We start from the raw sequence: 12226 nt of genomic DNA on the forward strand, positions 1-12226 counted from the left end.
CCTTGCTCTAACACCCCTCCAGTACTCTTATCCCTATTTCCCCCATTCTTTCTTTCAACTGTTTTCTTCAGAGCGGAATGTTCCTTTCCTCTTGCTTTTACATCCAGAAAAAATTTTTTACATGCAGATGTCAGTTGGCTTCTTGGCTATGCACTTCTTCCTACCTGCCTTGAGATTTCACACCAAGGCTGAGAGACAGGCACCTAGGTGGTCCCATGAAAGAATCAGAGATGACAGTAGCCTGTCTTACTTGTGGACTTCATGTTCAAACACCAGTGAAATTCTAGGCTTGCTTGAAATACATTGTTCTGGTCAACAACTTACTTAGCTTTTTCATTAACCATTTGCTGTGAAGTCAACTTGAGTTCTGTGTCCAGAATTACTCAGCTGGAACAGCAATTCAGAGTCTCTGTAATAAACTTCCTTCCTGAGCAACTGCTCCAAAAGGGGTTTTAATAAGAGCAGTATGATAACTTCTGGAGGCTTAGTTCTAAGTGGATAAACATGCCCTTGAGAGACAGGGAGAGGAGGGAGATACTTATTTTCTCACGTCTCACGAAGGCACTGAAGGGAGGTGAATATCTCATGATAACCACACCCCTTGTCATCCCCTATTAGTCACATCACACACTTCCTGAACACAACACTTCTTTATAGTCCCCTGACATTTTGCACGTCTCACAAGAACAGTGACTAGTTATCATCCTCAGGGCTAACACCAATTCAAAATACAGTTCAGTGAGCCTTTACAGGAACCCCTAATTGTCTGTGTACAGTGTGGTAGGCTTCATGGAGGCTGTATTTACTTTTTCCAGAGAGAAAATGCAATTGAGTAAGACATGATTGGTATGTTTTGACCTTAAGCTTCTGCCATATCAGTCAAAAGGGAGCTGGAAGCTTTCTGCCTTTTACTACAAAACTTTGAGGGTCACATGCTATGGCTCTGCCAAGTGGCCCTTGGAGCAAGTCTGCACAGTAGCATCAAGGTGGCCTTCTGCTATCTGCTGTTCCTCTTGTGCCTTGGGTCCATGGAACATTGGTCCGACCAGACCCCAGGACAAGGACTTCCAGATGGTGCTTTCAGGGGCTCTAAGGCAATAGGGGAGCAGTCAGCTGGAGGGAAATGCCAGTTATGTATGTGCTGTGTGCAAATTATGATGGCAGCCTGTACAACTGTGCAGTAACTTTGATAACTAGGAGGTACTTCAGCTAATTCATCCTGCCTTTTCTCCTTTAAAGCCATTGTAGATAGAGGGACCAAAGAAGAGTTAGGCACTAAAATCCTTTTGGTGTGCTGTGTGAGTTAGTGGGATTCAGTGGCCGTGATGCCCAACTGCTTCTTTATCCTTAGGATTTGTATATCTGGTATGACAGCACTATATTGTGATGTTGTTGCATTAATTAAGATAAAAAAAGGTATGCAGCAATCTGCTTTCAGTGTGAGCAGTATAGTCTTCCCACTTCATGCCTGGCCTGGAATATCAAATAGGTGAGTTTTTCTTCATTTTTATTTACTGCCACATTATGGATGAAGACACACAGCCAAACTGGGCTAGGTTAGGTGCTCAGAGCACTGCAACTCCAATCCTTCTTTCATAAAAATGTGGATAAGGTACTGCAGTCCTCCTCAAAAACTGCCTTTCCTACTTTGATGGGCTTGAGTTAACATTAAGTTAGAACTGGTCAGCGGCTGCATATGAGAAACACAACCAAATTGCAGTTGTGGTTCAAGACCTAAACAAAAACATTATGTCCATATATAAGCCAAATACCTTTTCCTGGAACATAGGATGCTTCCTTTTGTGTGTCAGGCTCTGACCACTGAGTCACTTCCTGTGGGTTTGCATTGTGTAGATTAGCAGGTGCAATTCTAGGCACGTATAGAAACTTCCTTTCTTATTGCTCTCACACTCTCACAAGGTTTATCCTCGGCTTCCTCTGAAGTTCAAACTTCTCTGCTTCCTTATCCACAGTCCATCTCTCTTCATCTCTGTCTCTGCCCCAGCCTGTCCCTGCTATCTGCCCAGGCTTTCTTCCTGACAGCTTCTTTCATTTCTTTCTTTTCTTTGGCCAGCAGTCTTAGCAAAAATAGCCAAGCAACTCTGTTGACTAGCAAAGCTAACTCTTTACGAGGAAGTCTTTATTCTGTGTTTTAACAAACACAGCCATGGCTACAAAATCTGGAACTCCTCTGGAATACTTTTGGTGGGTAGCTTTTTACAAAGGAAAGAGTAAGGGTGGAAGAGGTTGTTGAAGATAATATAGTCACAGAACTACAATGGTTCAGGATTCCTGCTTCTTCCAAATCTCTTACGGAAGTTATGGACCACACATCTTGGTACCAGAGTAACTATTTCAGCTGAAGCATTGAGGTTTTCATCAAAACATCTAAGCCACTAAAACTGACTGTGAATTTACATGCCCTGCACCACCCTTGTTTTGTTCTGCTGCCCGCATGAGAGTAGCTACACCAGAGTGTTAACTATCCCAGAATAGGTAGCACAATTTAACATTTGCGTGTAGATGACCTCTCTGTCTTATGTTTACTTACCTTGTAAACAAGTATGAGTGTCCTTTATCTGGGTTGTTTGTCAGAAAAGAAAAACAAAAGTAAAGGAGCATGTGTCATTCTTCAGACGCAAATCCATCCCTTCTTTGTTTCTTTTCCCTGTTAAATTCTGTAGCTTAACCATGGGCAGCTTTTTTTAAGTGTCTGTAGCACTTGTTTCCTTTCTGTCTACTTCACACTAGTTTGGAGGGACTCCTCTACATTTAAAAACATCGAGCACACAGTCAAAAAAAGAAAGCTGGGAAAGAAAAGAACTTTTCCTTTTGAAGACACATGTTATTTATAAGGGCTGTGTGTCTAATAATCTGCCAGATAAATTTGAGAACATGGTGATAATTTTGGTGAATGAAAGCATGCCAAAATGGGATGCAGGAACCTATTATGAAGAATCGTGCTGCGATTTTGCTGATGTTCTGGACCTACCGTGTTTAAAAGTACAATGGCAGAAGCAAATGGTTTTGGACTTTGCCAATATAATGAGCACAGGTTAGAAGCCAAGAACAATTGTGCCTGTGTTCTTTGTGTTTTCCAGAGCTTGCCTCTGGCCAGGGATGGGTGAGGGATGGGAAAGGGGGAAGGACCTAGACTCAGAAGTGTGCTGAATGTTTGTTTGTTTTTGCAGAGGAAAAGGAGAAGTGATTGAGATGATGGTGCTTCACATCCCAGAGGGAGTTTCGCTTAACAGATAAGCGACCTGAGTCATGAGCTGAATACGTGCCGAAACGTTTCAGTAGTTGAAGGAAATCCTATCAAAGTTTGCTGTTGTGGTTGAACGTGCTGACTCAAAGTGCTTAGTACGTGAGCTACCAGGGGGAAAATGTGGCTGGTAGTAAGTTGCATAGTGGACCACGTGGAAATTGGGAGGCAGAAATTACCCTTTACATGAAGGAGAAGCAATCTTGGTATGTGAAAATGCAAGCTGTTTGTTTCAGTGAAGAGGTTGGGTTTGGCTTTACTCCATGTAGTTATTTGAAGGCTATTGAGAAATGCAAATCATGATTTATTTTTACTGTGCTATGTGATGAGACTCATACTTCAGAAGCAGAGAGACAAGTTTCTGTACTCTGCCCAGAAACTAACTAAAACAAAAAAAAAAATCTTACCATTTATACAGTTTGTTTAAAATTATTATGAACACCTGAAAAAGATTTAAAGGTGATCTATGAAGGACAACAGCAGCTAATTGTCCTGGGGGCTTACTGCAGGAGGAGACACATTTTGGTCTGGTGGCCAAATTACATCAGTCTTCTGGGGACTTTAGACTTTTTTTCATTAATTGAATTCGTCCCACTATTGAGGTTTTCAGTTCTTCCTCTCTCGTATTTTCTTATATAGGTAAAACATGCTTAATGTACATATATTCTACTCCTAGTTGCCAGAGACCTCACATAGTCTTTTGTATTCTGGCCATGAAAAGGGTTGGCACAATTTTTGAGAGACAGCATGAAAGGTTTTTATAGATTACTTTTAGAATGTAGGTTACTAACTATATCCTGGTCCATTGATAAATGCTTTTAATTTGTCCTGAACCCTTTGTTCTGATGAGGCAAAAAGAGTGGGACTTAGCTAATGAATTAAAATGTTCTCTTACTTAGTAGAAGAGAGTAAGACAAACATATTTATAGGGTCACTCTGCCCTTTAATACCATTTCCTTCCTTTTTACTCCAACAAACCTGAATGGTTGAGAATAAACTTGAGAGAGACTGGATCTAAACCACAATTCATAGAATCACGGAAAATCTGGGTCAGTCATCTAGTCTAATCTCCTCCTTAAAGCAGGTCAACTTTAAACAGAAATACTTTAAACTTGCTGCCCTCTCATAATGCCTTCCATATTGACCGACCTGCCTTTTCTTTGCAGTTTCAAAGACCTTAAGCACTAATGTTAACGAGACTGCTCATTGAAAAGTGATCGACAGAAATATTCTTGCCTGAGTGCAGCAGGAAATAGAAATGGGGTGATGCCAGAAGCCGGAGAAGGCACGTGCTTACACAGCACTGGGAAATGCAGGGGCTTTGCTTGCAAACGTTCCCTTTGGGATTCTCCCTCCTACTTTCTCTCAGCAAGGGCAGACACCCAGTTCTGAGTTTCAGTCCAATGCTGCCTGTGAGAACAAACCAGTTTTCAGAGTACAAACACAGTTAAAGCTATTAGACCACCCCTGAAGTGGCCTAGGAGCTGCCTCAACAACACAGGCCTGTAGGTACAAGGCTGGCTGCTTCTGGGACCTTGCCATTACTTGCTTATATGTAGATATGCCTATATCTTTCAAGAAGAATAGACAACTAGTAATATTCCGTGCTTAATATTGGCATTAAACAGTTGGTATAAGTCTGTGTAGGTCTGCTGGAAACAAACGCTGCCACTTTATACTGGCTGCACTAGTGATCCTGTTTTCCTAAAGCCTTTTTCCAAGGAAGATTCCATGGTGAAGGAGCGCAGTTCCAATAGAGATCTATGAAATTGCCCATGCAAGTGTCATGATGAGTATCAATAGCCTTTTTCCAAAATGGTGAGTTCTTCATGAAAATTAAAAAGAGCCACTAATAATCAAGGGTTCCTAAAGTCAAGCAAGAGAGAGAAGGCAGAGGCTCAAACAGCTTATTGATATGTGACCCTTAATCGTATCCCCGGCATTTAGATGTTCTCATTAGGGGTGAACTAGGAATGCTTAAACAGATTAGCGAGATCATTTACTGTTCGCTAGTCACGGTGATCGCCTTTATTCTCTGGGAAAGCCAGTAATGAGCAGTTCAGACGCTGCATGGGGCAGCCAGACCACTCAGTGGAGACTGTAGGCACATTCAATTTAGCAGTGAGTTGGCAGCTGGCTGGCGCGCACCACAAGATATGCTGTATTTCTTTATCAAATCAACAATAAGTGTTCGTGTTTGTTCTGGTCTGTGTGCAAGAGCTCACGTATGCCTGCATACCTCATAACTCTGCCTGAGCAATTACATCCCATACTTCCCTTTTCTGTGTTGCTGTATTAAGAGTTACAACATTACATAGCTACACAGAGAATAAGCCTATCAAAATGCATGTCAATATACAGCATTTCCTTTCCCACTTATTATTGCTTTGAAGTTCCAGCATTTCTTCCTATTTCTCTTTTTTTTTACTATTTTTTTAACCATCTTTATAACACCTTCTTCTGTCTTTACAGTTATGCCTTTGCCCTGTCTGTTTGCATTATGGCATGTGACTTTGAACACCCCTCTCTCTTGTTGTGAGCCTAAAAATTAATGGCGAAGAGTTAAAAAGTCTCTCATAATAAAAAAAGCAGAGGAAAGGTGTGGACAGAGGCGAGTGAAAGGACTACCTGATGAGCCTGGTACGTGTGTTAGGGCTATTACTGGAGTGTCCAAAAGCCAGTCCTCATGGTTACTGTCATGGGGGGCCTTGGAAAAACAGGGCCAAAAATTTTGGTTTTACTCGTTCTGATGATATCCTGATTTTAAACACATACTAGAATTTGTTTAGCTCCATCTCATCATCTTTGTAATACTACTGCATGTTTGTTGTGCTCTTTTTAAAAGCCAGTTGACATATGATTTCTGTTCTTGTCCACCTTTCTCTTCTTGCACCAGAAGAGGTCTTCTCTCGGTACTTGTCCTTGTTACCAATATGACTTTTCAAATTTGTCTGCTACTCTGTGGGAATTTTCTGTAACCCTATAATTATCCCTGTTTACGTGATGGAAGTCTTTTTGCATGTCCTATTTAGCATTTGCTAACTGCTGTTTGTGCTTGCCTCTCCCTGCTAACAATGGACTTTGGATTCTTTTTTTTTTTTTTTCTGTATGATTAGGACTTCGTTTTTAACTCTTGCATAGTGGGCTGAACTGCTTAGCAAGCACTGAATATGATATTTGAACAACAGTTCTTTACAAGTTGTCTCTTCAAGAATCCTATTTGAAAGCAACAGCTAAAATTGACCTTGAGATTATAGGCAAGATTGAAATCTTGGGTTATTTTTAAGTGATATGAAACCACACTGTGCAAAATTTTTCTCTCCTTTAGATCCATGCAAAGGGTAAATGGGTTGACTTCTCCTTGCCCAAATCATGCCAAACTTGTTTGCAACTGGAGCTGCTGTTGTTACAGCAGCACTGGATGCAGCTTCAGTGTTGCTGAGATGGTTGTACACTGGTGCTTATTCTTCCCTACCAACTGATATGGGGTGGTTTTAACACCAGATAGGTGACTTGGGAGGGGAAGGTGACAAAAAAGAGAATTATGTCTTGCTGAAGTCTAGTGTTAGGGTATGGAAAAACCAAAGAGGTGAAATACACTAGAAAGGTGAGTGCTTAGGCAGGTTAATAGTAAAAATCATCAGATCTGCATGGGCCCAACCATGACAGTACATCTTAAATATGTTCTGTAACATGTTCTGGGTTGTTGAAAGGAACAGACTGAAATACAATTGGTGACAACAAGCAGGCTGTTCACATGGGGAGTAATCAAGGTGATGTTTTCTCCTTTCATATATGACCACTAAGAAGAATCGATGTAGGTGTGAATAGCCTAGGAAGTGCCTGTAAACTTGGCTCCATCCTACAGGGAACTCCAGGTTTGGGAACTGAAGTGGGATTCAGGCTGTACTGGTCTGGCCCTTGTAGCTGTGGCCACACTAGGCTCTTGGTACTTCCTCTTCTGGACTGTTGAATCCATATCTACATGAGGCTGCTCTAGAGATTTCTGTTGCCTTGGGACACAGTTTTCACTTTGGATGGACAGGATATGGGGAGATTTTGGTGGCTAGGAGCAGCAGGGGTAGGGTTAGGTGGTCCTCTGTCAGTGACATTCATCCACATTTACATTAAAACAGTATGGTTGGCTGGAGCATGTCTTATCTAAACAGTATTTAACAAGCATGTAAGCAGTTGGGAGCACCGTTGTGTGCTGCTGCAAGGTATTTTATGAGCATGCTAGAAGAAATGGTTGTTAAAAGGAAAAATTTCCCTGCAGTAAAGAAACTTCCCCAAGCTCTTTCTGAAACTGCATGGAAAACATTTTAGGGGCTTTTCTGCATCCTTGAGCCACTTTCAGTACCTGTTTGAGAAAACATATTTTTAAACTCAGTTCTGTTGCTTCCTGTAGACCAGGCTGTAAAGTGAAAATGCTTGGTTTTAGATCTCCAAATCAGATGGTGCAATGACTCAGCATGAAAACCAGTCACAGGCAGCAAAAATGCCTCCTCCGAGATGACCTTTTCTAAGAAGCAATCAAAATGAAATGGCACAAGCAAAGAGAAGAAATGAATCTGCCCTTCACTCCATATAGACTGGGATTCATCCTCCTTTAGTATTCTTACTAATTTTCTTTTCCCTGCAAGTACCTGATAAATGTAAAAGGAAATTAACTCCTTTTTTTTTTTTTTTTCTTCTGTAAAGCCAGGATAGAAGACACTTTATACTTTGGGGTGGTTATTTTTTTGTTTTTTAATGAGGAAAATATTTTGTCTATCTTAAAAAGGCCACCCATGCAGATTCTTAAATATAAGAGTTATCTACTACTTCCAATAAACCCTCTGTAGAAGTACTGGGTTAGCTGAAAAAAGTTTCCCACAGCAACCTGCTGAATAGATCTTAATTATATCAATAGTCACAGATTTCTTTTAAAAAAAAAAAACAACAAAACAACCAAACCTTAACATTTGCAAATGAATGATCAGAGTTCTGAAGTTTGATTAAGGTTGAATTGCCTTGAATTGCAGCAGAACATTAGAGAATATATTGTGCATTATATTTCAAAAAGTGCATGCATGATTTTCCCACTATGTTGCTTTCATATTAAATAAGAGATGAGAGCGTAATCCTGTGTCCCTACTTCTCATTTAAGTTAACATCCTTCTTTCATGTGCTAGCAAATGGAAAGTATTCAGATACATTCTGTTGAATACAATGCTGGGAGACTGCAAATGTGATTTGGTTCAGCAATGGTATCGCTGCTACTTGTTACTGTGACAACAGAGCTGCAGTGCTCGCTGAATGGCGGTAAATCTCCCAATTTTAAGTATTTAGAAATTGGATACCCTCTTGGGTTCTTTGCTAGTTGTATCAAGTGTCCAGGCGAACATTTTCTCTGTGTGCATCTTTTCGCAGTTGAATGTCTTGGTAATAAGATGTCATTGTGCAACTGCAGGCAACCTTTCATCCCACTGAGTTGCAAGTGAAATCTTCACGCTATAATGCCAACCACTGAGGTTCAGGGTGAGGGGGACAGTATGCTTCAGGATTTGGGCAGGACACTACTGCTGTAATTTCACGGTAGGTAATGGAAGCAGTAGGTAGAGAGGAACAGCACACATTGAAGTGTGGGTGTACAAAGTATGATGAAGTGAACAGGAAATTGCTCAAACTACAAGGCCTAACAAAAGCACATTGGTTGGGGAAGGGTACATGAGAGTTTTCACAACCATGTGGCCTTAAACTCACTTTAAGCAGCAGAGAGCCCCCATACATTTAAATGGACAATGGTTAGTTACTCAGACTCTCTGTTTTAGGATGGAAGGAGCTACTCATGATCTTTCTTAAAAAGATAATGCCAGCGATTAATCATCCTCTTTCTGATTTAAGAAACATCTAAGATCTAAAGATAGACCTTCATATACATGGAAGTCACTCAGAAAGGGCAAAGCATGCCATAGTTTATATATGTCTCGGCCTTTTTCTTAGTAGTGTGCATATAGTTCAGCATATCTTTCTGGCACGAAGCAGAGTTTTTAAATTTAGTAGCACAGCTTACTGACACAATGTGAATTTCTTAAATTTTCCCTGCCTTTATGTGCTACTGTAATCACGTCTTGAATGTGGGAACAGATTATTGCCATTATTGATGACATCTCTGGTGTCCACCCACTAATGCAACAGCACTGTACAAGCTCCAGGTACAGGAACCTTTAGATTCAGCTTTTGAAACTGGAGCAAATGCTTCTAGGTCAACTGGTGACACTATTCAAGCCAAAAGCAAAATATTGGTTAACCTTAGTCAACAGCTTTTAATCCAGGGGTAAGTTTTTTCATGTAAAGATGTTAAGAGTTATTTCTCTTTCTTATAATACTGCTTTTCTTGTTTTAGCATGGAAGGTACCACTGTGACTTGTCTAGGTAGGAAATGTAAGACAATATTAGACCTGGGAGTTTTAAAAAGAAGAGCACTTCAGCCTGTTCTGAAAGCTGAAGCAGGATCCAGTCCAATAACACTGATACGTTGCTGTAGTTTCAGTCAGAATTCAAAATAAAGAGAAACACCTCGCGCATAATTTGCCTAAAGCTACTGGCACTCTTTTTACGTTGAAGACTCCAGTGCTTAGCATTTTTAAACTTGGTAACAACCCTGGCTAAATTAACTACACATAGTGTAAAATGTTCTCTAAACCCATATCCCTTTATGCTAGACTGCATACAGCAGCAAAGAGGGAGACATATGAAGACTCCTATCTTCAGATGTGTTTTAACTTGGGTGAACAGAATGCTGGTTAGCATGGGCATTCCTCCAGATGTGAAGAGCATTGGGAGGAGCAGATTATAGAAGGACCGCTTTAAACTCAAATTTCCATCTGCTTGATATAGTTTCCTGCTGCTCCACTTACAGCAATCTGGAATATAAAATAAGTTTGATCAAAGCCATGCTCAAATGCCATTTCCACTTAAGTCAGTGGGAATTTTTGCTTGAGCAAAAAAACTACAGGATTTAGTACACAGGATTTCATAGCACTTATTTATTTTAATAGGGAAGTTTAATAGCAAGTGTAACGGCAAACAAAGGGGAAATTAGTTGGGATAGGAGATTTGTAAGAAAGTTCCTGTGTTTGCATAAAAAAAAGAATCCCAGTTATTTTTTAAGTTTTTTTCTTGCAACACCTGTGTTGTAATAATCAAAAACAATGTTGCATTTTAAAGTTAGCTCCTTTAAATTTCTTCTTCTTCCCCTATTACTCACATTTCTTTTCCGGTTTTTATTACCCTGCCCCAATGGGGATTTTCTTTTAACTTTGTTATAATATAATTGTTAGTGTGTGTACATGAAAAGACCACTGACCTTTTACTGACTTGTGAGTCAGAGGGTTAGTAGCTCTGCATACAACCTTCTGAAAATAGTGGAAAAATTTCCCTTAACCTGCTTTTCAGGTGATCAAATGGTGAAAATCCTACTTGGTATTTTCCTCATTTACTACAATGGATTGCTTCTCTTGTATAATTGTCTCAGATTTCCAAGTTGTATGTTTTGATTACTAATCTATAGAGTTATACAGATAATAATATAGGTAATAATACAGTTAGATGTTCTATATTCGTTTTAAAATGCAGACATTTTGGGCATTTTGGAGGACGTAGCCTACATAATTGAAGTTATTTTAATTGGTTGGTTAAGGCCAGTCTCTGAACTCATGAATGTCTTCACTTATGTGAATAGTTTCAGCAAAAATACAGTAGGAAATCCAGAGCCAGTCATTCCAGTGATCACGCTGGTGGGAGCATAACACAGTGAGGGAGAGGATCTTGCAGTTATGGGCACAAAATAGGTAAGCATATATGGAGGAAGAAGGAGGTTATGGCTTTCCCGTGTAACCTATCCTGCAAATGCCAAAACCAGCATTAGGACTTTGTATTTGCCTCCCACGGTGACCTTTAGGATAAAGCGGATTAGTGAAAATTTTCAGAAGTAATTCCTAATTTTAGAAGTTCTGACCACCAATAGCTTTCTCTGAACTTCATGGGAACTAAAAACTCCATCCCAAAGATGTCACTGGTCTCAGACACCCCATATAGAGACATCCAGAAGTGGAAGTCACTTGGGTAAGTTCTGGCCTTAAGCTCTGTGTCTCTGAAACCATTCCATGTAACAAGTAGAGGTTATGAAAAGTGAGAGGGACAGGGAGATATCGTGGGAGAAAGATATTTGGCAGTGGCATTTGCTGCAGAGAAAAAGAAAATAAGAAAAAAGGGACACAAATAGCAAGGAGCTCTTCAGGCTCAATAGAAGCAGGAGCAGAGCAATAAAAACATCATTTTCCAAATGGAACAACAACATCCAGTCTGTCTCAGCACGCATTTTCCATGTGCATTATGTACCTTATAGAGAGCACTTCAGTAGTAAAGCACCCTACCTAGTGTCTGGAACTAGACGTATAAGGTAATGTTTTGTTGGCATGTTATTTGATTTGATTTTATTTTTAATCCTTCTTCTATTGTTTTCTGCAGTGTAGGGCTTTCATTATTTACTGAAAGCCAAACTTCTTGTGAGTTAGGCTTACTGAGAACATGGGGGTAGAACAAGGAAGTGTATCCCTTAGCAACAGAAAGCAAGTTAGGGTTCTTCAAAACTTCTCTATTCATGTTTTCTCTCATTGTTAATTGGTCTTTTACAGAGAAATTGGCTCACATTTCATTTGGAGTGCTTTAGACCCAAATGTTAGTCAGGTTTAGCGAGACAATTTTGTGAGTTTCGGTTGACACCAGACAGTTACTGAAAATCATGTACAGGGTTGTATTAATTGTTGCAAAGGTATATGCCTCCTCAGGAAAAAGGTAGGGGCAGAGAGTTATGTCATTATTTTTGTAGTTATGAGCTAATCTACTTAACTAACACATAAACTGTAGACAGGGCACAGTGTAATTTAACTTGTCTTCATATGGTTTGTGCTAGTC

The sequence above is a fragment of the Egretta garzetta genome, unplaced genomic scaffold, assembly GCF_000687185.1.
Source record: "Egretta garzetta isolate BGI_Z169 unplaced genomic scaffold, ASM68718v1 scaffold79, whole genome shotgun sequence".
NCBI lineage: Eukaryota > Metazoa > Chordata > Aves > Pelecaniformes > Ardeidae > Egretta > Egretta garzetta.